The sequence below is a fragment of the Epinephelus lanceolatus genome, chromosome 9, assembly GCF_041903045.1.
Source record: "Epinephelus lanceolatus isolate andai-2023 chromosome 9, ASM4190304v1, whole genome shotgun sequence".
Taxonomy (NCBI): Eukaryota; Metazoa; Chordata; class Actinopteri; order Perciformes; family Serranidae; genus Epinephelus; species Epinephelus lanceolatus.
Window position 1 is genome coordinate 44,014,249 of NC_135742.1, and position 13,485 is coordinate 44,027,733.

The 13,485-nt window shown below is 40.5% G+C and overlaps 2 pseudogenes across 1 annotated transcript in view; one reads left to right on the forward strand and one right to left on the reverse strand.

Annotated features, from left to right (window-relative positions):
* LOC144464370 (uncharacterized) overlaps positions 1 to 13,485 on the forward strand; it is a 529,688-nt pseudogene that overhangs the window by 456,577 nt on the left and 59,626 nt on the right. The gene's annotated exons all lie outside the window — the stretch shown is intronic.
* LOC144464302 (uncharacterized) lies at positions 5,873 to 9,074 on the reverse strand (annotated as a pseudogene).

Sequence of the window (13,485 nt, forward strand, 5' to 3'; positions counted from 1 at the left end):
TTTGCTGGTGTGCCCTGCCGATCACATCTTTTACTCCTCCTTGCACAATGTGAATTAGTTGCTTTCAGCTTGTAGTATATACATTAACAAAAAAACTAAAGGGTGATTATTGCACACTTTTTAAAGTGTGTAATATTTAGGGGGATTTGGTGGTGTCTGGTGGTGAATTGCAGATTGCAACCAGCTTAAACTTCTCCTGGCTAGATTTTCGTAAGTGTTCATTATTCAGGAGGTTTTTACCATGAGCCAAATTATCCGCGGAGGTCTCTTCCTCTAAAAATAAATGGACCAGGTTATTCAAATGGGTACAAACACTGAATAAAGCTGTTTCATGTTACAAATAAGCATATCTCTGTGACTGTTTGGCGTCAGAGACGGGCAGCTCGCCCAACACATGCTATTGTGTGCCCACCCTATTTTCTCTGATAAGTTAATGTGAGCTCCCTTTTTTTCTGAACCATACCTTCAGGAGGCTTTAACCATAAGCTGAATTATCAGCAGAGGTATCTTCCTCTCCAAAACAAACGAAACAAGTGATTTAAATTGGTGTTCCTATTTAGAGTCACTGTATCTCAGACGCAGCTTGGCTAGTCAGAGATGGGCAGCTAGCCTAGCACCTTCTAATATGTGCTTTCCTTTTTTCTAATCCAGACATTCAAGAGGTTTTTACTAGGAGCTAAATTATCTGCAGAGGTTTCTTACTCTCCAAAACAAACAGATCTGGTGACTGACACTGGAAGAACACTAAAATAGTTTCGCAGTACAAATTAGTGTAACTCCGATGCTGCTTGTCGGGGCCACAAACCACTGTAGCTTATGCGAAAACACGAATGTCCCTATCTAGAGCCAGTGTTTGGTTTGTCCATTCTGGGCTTCAAATGGCGATGCAACATGGTGATATCAATAAATGAGAACTTGCTCCATATGTAGATAGAAACAGCTCATTCTAACAAAAACAAAGGTAACAAAAACACAACGATTCTATTTTCAGGTCATTATACACTAAAAAAAACATACTTTACATATTATATTCAGTTTTTGCCAATACATCCCACTAAATCCCACAAACTGAACCTTTAATGAGATTTCTAGCCTTTGGGCTTGGGCCGGATATCGGGTTATAACAAGGCAAAAGAGCTGCTATTGGTGCTGAAAGTCAACGTTGAGTTACAAGTTGTTGTTTTTTTTTTCAAACACAAGTTAAAACACAAGTCATGATACTCTCCACACCTCTGTTGAATTGCTTCACTTGACTCTAGAAGTCTACAGACATTGAGATCCCTTGCAGACTTGACGAATTGTGAATTTTAACAGTGCACGAGACTCCAGACCTCATAGGTACGCATGCCCCTGTAAAGTCCACACTTCTGCAGATTGAGAAACACATCCTCTGCCAGGTGCATACACTTAGCCAGCGCTGCCTGACTGGTGTCGAGGAAAAGAGGGCATGTGGTGAAAGAGAGAAAGAGAGTGCGTAAGTGTGCATATGTGTATGTGCTCCCTGTCCTCATGGGAGCACAGTTACTGCGATCTCCCCCCGGCAGGCATTCGCAGGATCCGACTGGATTACACCCTAAGCCCTGCTCGCACGTTTAAGCCACAGTACAACATGCATGAGTGAAAGGAAATGGAGAAAACAACGGGGGGGGGGGGGGGGGGGGGGGGAAATAGCCTCCCCTTCCTCAGGAAGAGAAGGAGAAGGACAAGTTCACTGTTACTGATGCTGCCCGGGATTCACGAATAAACTGCAGTGCAGCGTAGAATGTAAAAAGTAGATTTTTTTTCTCAGTGTTTCACATTGTTTGCCTGAATTGTATTAGATATATGCTTTAGAAACCCCCTTTAACAATAAAGCTCAATGTCCAGCTCTCAGCTTTCAGGGACTGGAGTTGATTAGAACAATACAGCAACACAGCTTTTCTTAAAGTGAGTCCTGCCAGACCATTCCTCTGCACAGGAAACAGTGAGGAGGTGGGTAAGGGGGTATGGAGTATAAGTATTGGGTAAGGAGAATATTATGTCACGTAGATAAAGTGCGCCTTTACCTAAAGTGGGCCGCTACTTCCTACCCAGAACTCTGTTATTTGAGAAATGTGTGTGTGTGCGTGTGTGTGTCAGTCAGTGCATTTACATGCACGCAGTAGTCGAGCTAAGCTCATAGCTTGGTTAATCAGTCGAGTCTGAGAATTAGTAGTAGTAGTATATATGCAGAAGAGAAAATCGAATTTCTAACCAAGTACGTCTGCCTGCACTTCGATAGGTGGCGCTAAGTTTTTTAATATAGTGCATATTGAACTAGTTCCAGTTCTTGTTCAGAAACTTTTTTAAATAAATCCGCATTTTGAATTTTCCTACCATCCATAAACTTCAAAATGTATAGCTCCTTTAGCTGTCGGAGCATGAATGTAGTTTCCACATCCATCCAGAAGTGTGTCTTCTGCTTCTCGGTTGCCATGGTGTTTGTTTGTTTGTTTTTCCGGGAGTTACTGCACTACTGCTGCATCATCTCCTTCTTCTTCCTGGTGAAAGCCGCGAAAGAAAAAGTAGTGCATGTGCAGAACACTGAGTGCGACTCCAGTTGGACTTAGTGGATACATGCAGCAATGTTTCGATTTTCAATTGAATTATCTAGGTGTGTTAGTCGAGCTACGGATAGTCCAATTTCAGTCGGACTAAGCTGTTTACATGCATTTAAAAGTCCGGTTTCAGTCAGACTAAGCCAATAATTCAATTTTCTCAAGCTGCACGTAAACGTACTGACTCATGAATGCAAAGTGAATTTCATAGGTGGCATTATCGCACACATAGGCAATGGGACGATGTTAGGGGATGCAGTCAGACAAGAGGCAGAGTTCTGTCACTTGAGCTACTTCCCAGGTGCAGAGTGAAGGGAAATAGTTTTGAAGGGTCAAAACTGGGTCCGTGTACCTTCCGTTCATTCTATTTCCAATTCTGAAAGGCAAATCAAAAAACAAATTTAGGGCCATTTTTTCTATTACCATTTGTGAAACAAAAATCGGACAACTATTTAATGACCCTTTTTTTTAAAAAAAAAACTATTGCATTTCTTATTCAAATTTTAGTTTTTGCTGAAATGCCTTAAATTTCTCTTTTTCGAATTTCAATTTTCAATTTTTATGCTTTTCAGTCCATGGCCCGGAAATAAATAAATATAGCCTACGCGCAGATTGGTCCGTGTGTCAGGAAGGTCGCGGTGCTAGTCTGGTGTTTTTCACTTCAAGTTGGTGTCGAGCAACAATTCCTCGTTCGCAATGGACTCAACCAGTTATATCCTTTTTAAAGGAAACAAGAGGCTAACGCTTAGGGAGGACGACATGATGGGAGATAAAATTGCCAGAATTTTCCAGGTAAGTAACACTTTTTTCGTTCGTTTGGAGAACATGCTAAGATCAAAGGATGCTAGCACAGAATAGCCGTCTGATTAAGGTCCCTACATGTTTTCTTTCAAAGGTATATGCTCCTAGCCTGTACATAACCGATGATGACAATGTGGCGATATTCCCGGGATCGTCTGGACATTTCAGCTGCTTGGACCCCGAGGCCACTATGAGGTTCATGGGGATGATATTGCTCTACCAGTCGCCGAGCAGACTCCTCCATTGTCAGGCCAGAACCGTTTCCAGTTCCACCGTCCAGCACAGCTCACTGCTGCTCTGGGATCACCTGCTCAGGCCATTGCTCCCACTACCCCTGGAGCAAGCATGAGTAACACCTTCCAAAGGTACCCCCAGTCCCATCAGTTCAGAGCCCCCCTACCATTGATTACCAAGTTATTTGCTAGTCAGATTATTAAAAAAATATTAAATTATTTAAATATCAAAATGTACATTATTTAAAATTATTTAAATATTTAAAAAGGGGGGTTGCTTTCATGAACGTCTTGGTCCAAGGCTAGCTACATATGAATAAATCCACATGATTGTATTTGTTTTTGTAATTCTTAAGATCCTTTGTAACCAAGATTATTTTAAAACTTGAATCAATTGTAATTGCATCAATTGTAATGTAGGCTATGTGTTTGAGATGGAATTAATTGATTTGACTTGATGCAAACCACTCCCACAACAATCTTTCTAGGTCTGTTTTCATTGCTGAGCTCAGCCAGGGGAAACTGAAGCCTGCACGTATGGTTGTACTCAGACTGTTTGAGTTTGAAGCCACAACCACAGGTATCCTTGCAAAAATACATGATGCCCTGCAGAGTGATGACCCTCTCATCCTGACTGATGCCCAGGGAAATGAGATTGTGGACTCTGAAGGGACAAGAGGTACTAACTGAAAAAATGAATAGTTGCATAATAATAAATAAATATGCTTTGTTTGTTAAACTACATGCCCCATCTACTTCAATACTGTGCTCTCTTTGTCTCTTAATTTTTTTTGACCCACAAAGTATTCTGTTCAGCAGTAAATGTGTTTACATTGTATCTGTTACATGAGTTGTCTTCCTCTCTTGCTAGGATCCAAGTATTGGAAGCAAAATGCAAAAAAGTTTCTTGCTGTCCCAGAGCAGATCTTCCATGAGTTCCAGCAAGGAACAAAGGGAAAGAAACTGAGGTAAACATTTTAGTTACTACCTGTCAATATTTGTCTTTTATTTTGTTTTAAATAACATCTCTTAGGAAAAAAGTTATCTGAACAGAACTGGTGAATATTGTATAATATTTGTTGTTGTTTTTAACCCTCCCTGTAGTCATAAAGACATGGACTCCACAGGTCTTCAGGGGGTCCATGATAAAATAGAGGAAGTGATCTTGGCTGCTCAAGGACTGAGTGAGGTCACCCAAGTCGTGAAGGACCTGTCAACACATGCCAACAACACCAGGGGTGCCATGCTGTTTCTGACCAACACCATGATAACACACATAAAGGATGCCTTTGGTTGTATTGTATGCAAAGGTCTGTAAGATATTTTGTTGTTTGATCTATATTAAAGTCTACCTTTTAAGCAGGATCTAATGGAGTGTCCAAGTGAATTAAACGTTAATTATTGCTTTTCCATGTTGTAATGAAACTGTCCCTTGCCAAGCTTTTAAACATATGTAATATGTATATCAAAGGAACAGTTCACCCAAAAATGAAAATTCTGTCATCTATTCACCCTCGTGTCAGTTAAAACACAAGTATCAAGTGGGTCTCCATTGACTTTATATGCACTGTGTTGAAGTCAATGGAGACCCACTTGCTCTCCAGTAGTGCTGCAACCTCCTTGTGTGTTATATGGACAAACTGCACCTGTGGTTTAACTGACATGAGGGTGAGTAGATTATGACAGAATGTTCATTTTGGGTGAACTGTTACTTTAAGTAAAGACAAGATAATATACTGAACTGTAATGTTGCATATGTGTTGTGCTTTTTTTTCTCCATCAAACAGGGCTAATGGAAGAGCCTGTGATTGCCGTATGCTGCAAAAGCTTTGTTGGCTGCAAAAACTGCGTTGACCAGTGGATGCTGACATCTGACCAGTGCCTCAAATGCAGGGCAGATGAGTTCTCTGTCAATGCTCACAGGCTGACCAGTCTTGACCATCTCCTCTCCTCATTGGCTGGTGTAATTAAGATGGATTAATCCTTTAAGTGTGATTGTATCACATTCAACGATTTAAGCTTGATTACCTCTGTTACAGCTGGCTAATAGCCTTGTTCTAAATCCAGTTGGAATTTTGCACTTGTTCAACAGCTGTAGCTACATAATAGTTTTATTTTTATACATTTTTTGTATTTCATGTTGCACTTCAAACCAATATTGTGTAATGTTTAACGCTGCTATTGTAGCAATTTTAGCAAGTGTTTGATTTTGTTAAGGGAAAGTAACAAAATATACAGTATATCCAGAACCAACTTGCCTTTATTTGACATGTTCATGCATATTGCTGCGTAATGTTTATCAGATACAGCAATGCATCTTGAAAAGGTACGAAGTTATAGTTTACCACGTTATCTAATAAAACTGAAATATCAGGGTATTCTTCAGCAAAAAGTTGTTCTGCTGATACTTTGTCCTCCTCAGTTGAGAAGGGGTCCATTCCAAAGCAGGAGACTCTAGTTAGTGAAGAGCCAACATCCTGCTCGTACATGTCTGCTGCTTGGGAGGCATGTGGCAACAACTCCTCTCCCAGTTTCTTTGGACATCCTCCTGCTGCCAGGCGATTGGGTGTTCCTTTGCCTGTGAAGCAAAGCATAGGTCACAAAATTTCATTGTTAAAATTCAATGCCAAATTTAAATTAAAAGTTCACAAAAAAGGACTGGATTGTGTGATACATGTTTTTTTTTATTTAACTCACCTGGAATTCTGTGTGCATTCCATGCATGTACAGCTCTTGTTATGCCAATCTTGCACAGCTCAGCAGTAAGGTTAGATGTACAGTATCTTGTCACGTTGTCATCCATGTTGAGGACTTCCTGATCCTGCAGCTGTATGAGGGCCTCCTTCACTTATTTATCTCGACCCACAATCACTCCACCGTATGATACTGTAGACAAGAAAAGGGTAGACTCAATTTAGTCTGCAAAATTAACATGGTGAGGGGAAACAGGATTATATCAGATGTAAAAAGTTTACAGACAGTATTGAAGAGGTTTGATTAGGAGTCCAAGGAGCAAGACCATTGATGTGTATGGATACCTACAAGCACCCCTCACTCAAGGGTGCATCTGGTTAAAGTGATACTTCAGCCCACCTAAACAATGCGATATTGGTGTACATTCACACTCCATGTAGTGAATTGCCACAAAACCACTCATCCATTTGGCTCTATTGCTCTTCCCCGCGTAGTCTCCTGTGTTTACCTGTGCAACGGTTTCTCTAGATGGAGCATGAATGTAAACAATGCAGTCATTGTTTAGGTGGGCGTTTGTTTATATGGCTAATTAAGGTTTGAGGTTTTGGCCCCATGTGTTTGAATTGAGGATCAGTGCAGCAAAAGTTTGTTATTTTGGTGTCCAGTACCAGTACATAAAAAACTGAGTAACATCTCTAAAGCTTAGTCTCATTTTTGGCATTAAGGAGACTGTTACCTCACCTTTGTTGACTGAGTTTGGCGATATGGTTGCCTTTGCAAGTTGTGTCTGTGGTTAGACAGCATCTCCTGCATGTAGAGGGACAAGTAAAATTCACGGCCATGGTCCACCCTGACCTGGTCCCACATCCCGTATTCAAGAACTGCTGATCTGTAAAATAGTGAAACATGACTCAATCAAATGTTGAGTCTGCACTGTACGATAGATCAACAATATTGCAATCTACTAGTGCACTGTTTTTGTGATTTATTGAAAAGAAGGGTGGCTATACTGGTCACAGATATATATTTTTTTACTTTCAGAAATTTGAGTTGTTTGTTTATTATTCTCACTTTAGCAGAAGAATGCAAACAGGTGAGATGGGAACATTTTTGTATTTCTCGCAGTTGCATAATAGCTCTACAATCTTATAGTTGCCTAATAATTATGCACACAGACAAGAGAGCCAAAACCTTACTTTTACTTTCAGGTTTTTGGATTGACGGAAAGCACGTTGTTAAATAATAAAATGAATCCTGAAAAATACAGTGCTTTCAGTCAATCCAAAATGTACCCCCCGTTGCACCTCAGAGTACCCACTGGGGAACACAGACCCCCATTTGAGAAACAATGGGTCAGTATACCTATCACAAATAAAAAAGAACAAAAAACAGTAGAATCAATATCTAAAAACTCACAAAAAACAGTTTTAAAAAATGTCAAAAGAATTGAAAAAATGTCACAAAGGAAGTCACAAAAACTCACAGAAAAGTGAAGTTGTGAGAAAAGTTAGTCTTTATATTACATACAAAGTAATATAAAGAAAAAAAAGTATGTATGTATAAAGACTAACTTTTCCATGGACTTTTTCACAAAAATTACACCTGCCTGGATTCTGAAATCAGAGAAAGGGGGTTTTAAAGCCAAAAAAAAGTTGAGAAGGACTAACCTGTAAACTTCTTCATATATCCTGAGGTTATTCTTGACAGGCATGGTTGTGTGGGCAACGACCTTACTGCTGTACCCGTCTACTGCTAGAATGTGTGTCACTCCGAACATGACCAGTTTTTCGTTCTGGTCGATGTGGATTTTGTGTCCCATGTATGCAGCTGTGTAGGGGACAGGGTTAAGGTTACGTGCGCCCTTTGGGGGAAAAGTAAGTAAAAGTTAGCTAGTAAAATACATGACACCATATACCACAACATTAAAGGCTTGCAAAAGATACTTACACGTTTGCACATTTCGTGATAGGGACAATGAGTTGTTCTCAAAATCTTCCCCACCCGGCGTTCACCAGCAACCACTCCCATTGCAGACAGGTACCCGGTCATCATCTTTCGACCATATGTTGACCCTGTCTGATGAATCAACATAAGTAAGCTGTGACATTTGACCTAGTCTTCATGGAGTCTAGAAATAAATCAACAGAGGTGGGTAGAGAAGCCAAAAATTCTACTCAAGTAAGAGTATCGTTACTTCAGAAAAATGTGAGTCAAGTAGGTGTCGCGAGTTAGAGTAAAAAAGTACTTGGCGAAAAAACTACTCAAGTACTAAGCAACTGTTGAGTAACATCCGATTAATTTGTGAAAACATGCATTTAATCAGACAAAAATACAAAATCATAATCTTTAGGTAAATTAAATAGCCTTATGGAGTCTAGTAAGAGTACAGTCTTCTTCACAAACCTACTCAAGTAAATGTAAAAAGTATGGAGATGATGTAAAACTATCTTAGAAGAACAACTTATCCAAAAACCTCATCAGGTAAATGTAACTGAGTAAATGTAACTCATAACTACCCACCTCTGTAAATCAAAGAAAACCAAAAAAAACCTACCTGATTTATTGCCCTGCTGATAGCAGCCTCTAATTGTGAGTCGGATACATGTCCCCTCCTGGAAATGTTGTGGAGTGCACAAAATCTCCTGACATTCATTGCTGAGCATCCTTCCTTCACACCTAGTTCTGACAAATTTGTTGAAATGTCGGCGTACGAGAAATTCTGTGTAATCATTTCTCTAATTACATTTTCGTAGGGCTCGAGTGACGCCATCTCATCCGTCTTTAGACTGCTGCCAACCCAATCTGCTGTGTTTAAGACATACTCGCGGAAAAAAAGCTAAAATACTGCTTCCGGTTCACCGCATTTTTTGCATTAAAGCTAAAATAATGCTTCCGATTCACCTTGTAATAATACAGATATCCCCACATTTTTGTATTTTGGATTAGCATAGATTGGATTCTTCATGTTTATCTGGGAATATAAAAATCTATAATAGGAAAACAACACAAAATCCAATTTTATGGTGATATTTTAATGGATAACAGCTCTTGTTTGGTTGTTTTAAAGTCTGCTACATATATTGGAAAACTAAAAATGCCTGTTTTTTTGCTTTCTGATTTGCATTTCAGAATTGGAAATAGAATGAACGGAAGGTACACCGACCAAACTGCAGCAACGCTTGTAGCATAAAGGTTTGACTACACAGGGTACTGCATCGTGAGCCCTGTAGGCTAGCAGTACAATTGCTTTGCTAACTAGTTTAAATGAAAATAGATATAGCATCATAATCAACAACTGTACATATTTAAGTTCTATTTTACCTGCCACTGAGCTACTGCTAACATTAACTCAGCTTGTTTTAACATCCAGACTTCCAACTCCTCAACCTTTTGTCCCTGACCATAACCGCTGCTTCTGTATTCCTTGTGTCTGTTTGCGTGTTCCCCTTGGCTGATTTTTTCCTGACAGCTCTGCAACGTGATTTTGTCTGCCATCTGCCTGTGTTATCCTGTGCTGTGAAGTCATTTGCTGTGTGGCTGCATACATCACCTTTGTGTGAGCGCCACGGGGATTACTCACCGTCACCGCTGGTTCCATGACTTCTCGCCTGGCCTGACCAACCTACTGTCTGCTCCCCACTGGTGTGTCCGCCCCTCCCATGTGCTTACCTGGTATTGGATCCTCTGCTCGCCTGACGATGTCTCCCACCTGCTTCTTCATGGTACTGCTGCACACAATTGAACTGTCTGATGTATGTGTCTTTCCAGCAGACGCCAGAGAATCTCCTGCTCCGTGCTTCGGTATGGCTCACCAAAGCATTTGGATTGATCATGTGCCTCAGGAGGCCTCAAGTCAAGAATATTTCTTTTGCTACACCTACCTGCTCATTCTCTTATGTGCAAAGCATTGTACTAAGGTCATTACAAACTGTTCTTTTTGTCAGTGGTGCTGCATTTGGGTTCTACTACATTTGTTACAGTGACATGACTTGAAACAGTACGAAAGTGGTAATGGCAATGTTTTAATGTCGAGCTATCCGGCTGCCAGCTGGTGCTTATGAAAAACCCTGACTGTGGTAGATTAATTGACTTAAAAAGAAAACTTGGTTAATACCAGTCCCGCTCAATTTAATGTAGCTGAAATTTCAGTCGTTCTTGCTCTCAACTCATCAAATACCGCCACTTTGTCTGTGATGTCAACGTCAGACACCAACACACACAGGCACCCTTAACAGCAGTATGATATTCATCAGGCAGGGGCAGTTTGTAACGCCGCCGGCAACTACTGTAATATAAAGAGCAAGAAAGTCCATTTAGGGAGGGTGGGAAGGGTGGTGGATCAGTCAAACAAACTCCAGACTTTCACCTGGCTGTCCACTGCTTATTTCTGTGTGAAATGCAAGCCAAACAATATATTTTTCTAAACCTATACCACACCCTTTTGTTGCCTAATCCTCAGGAACCAAACCTAGAAATTAAGTGTTTTGCCTATATAGAAAATATATTTTGAAAAAGACTGTATGAAATTAATGAGCATCCAAAAATGAAAGGTACCTAATGCAGCATATTTAGATGTGTAGGTCCACTAACAAAGAGCTGGTATTACACAAATTGTAATGAAAATTTGTTGGTAATTTATTTTCATTTTATCATACTGTATACATATCAATTGATGTTGCTGTATGTGGTTTCAGACATCAACCACACAGGATTACCTTACTTTCTCTGCATGTTCCCACATATCTTCCATCCTCCTGTCTTCTGTCTGAACTAGCTCCTGCTACTTATCACCCCCCCCTCTCATCTCTTGCTCCAGCACTGTGTGTGTGTGTGTGTGTGTGTGTGTGTGTGTGGGAGGGGCAGAATGGAGTGGGTTGGTATCACTAGGTCAGTCATGCGAGAGCAGCCAGAGTGCTTGTGGTCATTATCAGAGCAAAGTCTCAACATTGCCGCACCAATTAGTTTTGACCCAGAAGGAATAGTCTGTGGACTGGGGACAGGCATCGCTCCATCCACAGCAGATTGAGATGGACACATACTCACACACACACACATACACACACACACACACACACACATATACAAATGGAGCATCACTTCCATTCCATTTGTAGTGTAGGAGTGTACATCACTGGAGCTCTCCCTCTCACCCATATTCTGTTTTCTCTGTCGATTTCATCTCAACGCATACGTTTTCAGCTCAGGTGCTTCCTGACAGACAACCTTTATATCAATCTAGGAGAGCATGTTGAAGGGAGGACCTTCACAGGCACTTGAATCACATTTGTTTTCATCAGAAAGAGTGAAAAGCAACCAAAGTTGTGTATGTGTGCAAAAGTCCATATGGCTTCTGCACACTTTTATATATGGTCACTGCTCTTTTTTTGAAGGATAGTTCAGGTTGTTTTTTTTTTCAAGTGGGGCTGTATAAGGTACTTATCTATAGTCAGTGTATTACAGACAGTAGATGGCAGTCAACAGACTCCCTGTTTGGAGAAGCAGACAGGACGAGCTCCCCAGAAGCTCAATAATGCATCACTGTGGATTAGGGCTAACAGCAAAACATATTTTAGCCACTTAAAAGGCCTACCTAAAAACAATCAGTATCAGTCTGGAGTGGACCTAAATTTAGAATATTTTCATCACTTTAGCTTGATGTCAGACACCCCTTTCATTTGGCACTACATTTTCTAAACCATTTAACTCCCATATTCCATAAGCACATATGCGCAGCTGTGCCGCTCACTGTGTTATGCTCCAGGTCAGCTGTTACGGTCAGACTTTCAGCAGCTTATGCAGGAGACAACATATATCAGAAAATTAGAAAAACTCAGAAAACTTAGTGATTATGACAGCGACAACAAAATGCTGTTCCCCAAGGAGACAAAGAGATACTCAGAGAAGAACTTTTGTGGTGCAAGACTGAACAGGCCAAAAGAGAGAGAAGGGAAACTTCTGTGGAAACTGGAGGCCCAGTAAGAGCAGAAGCTACTGTAAATGAATGCTTATGGACCCAGAGAGCTACTGCTGCCTGGAACTTCAGGATCTTTCTGAATCAGAACATACCAGCACTTCGCACTTCACTGTTTGTTGGCAGTCATTTAATTTATTATTTGTAGGTATTTAGCATACCGTTTGACTTCAATTGAGAGCCTAGTCCCAATTAGACGCCCAGTCCCATGTACTGGCCAGGTGATAGTACATATTTTGACAAAAAAAGGCCTGTCTCCATTAAATGCCTGGTCTGGTTGCCAAGCAGTTTTTATAGAAGTTCTTTGGATGTATAAAACAGGTTGCTTTAATGACACATACATCCTCCAGACCCCTATAAGATGACCATATGTCTGCTTCCCCTGAACATGGGCAGCAATCTTGAGCAGTAGAAGGACAGCACCTTGTAATCTCTCTGTCACACCAATCCTTATTGACCGTAAATTACATGCCTGCTCTCCTTCTCTCCCAGAGTCCTCTGCTCTGTCAGGTCAGCATATAGAAAAATAGTAACCTGGCTGAATGGCGCTGTTCAGGATTTAGCCAAGTTTCAGTAAATCAAAGGATATTAGAGCTTCTCTATCCCATTGTAAACTAAGCAGGATGTTAGTTCAGCTGGTGTCGATCTTCTCCATGTTTTCCTTGATGTTTACTGATGTTAACATTTGAAAATTTCAACCTGACTAGCTAGCAGAAGTCTGCAGAAGGAGAGTTTACACACTGTTGAGTTGATTTCCTCATCCCAGTGGATGACTCTAAGCCACACAACACCACTGTCAAAAAGCAAGACCAAAACCAAAACTAAGACTTGCAAAATAGACATAAGAGCCTAAATTTAGTACAAACTTAGTGGAGCTGACAGAGAGGCGACAGGAAATGTCTGCGCCTATGTCATTCTACCTTGTTTAGATAGAGACTCTCAAATATCTTCGAGCATCCTGAAACAACATGCCTACATGCCTTATAGATATTTTTTGTTTGATAAAATAAAGTTAAGGTAAGGTTTTTTTGTTGTTTTTTTTCACTGTTGTTGCACTTGTGCACATTATTGAAGCATATTTTCTCCTGACATCAGCCCCTGAGAAGGTGCTATCAATATGTATAGGAAATGTTATGCAAGTGTAGGAGTGTCAGAGGTGCAGAAAAAACAATAGAGAAAAAAGCAATGTTCACATGCCACAGTCAACTAT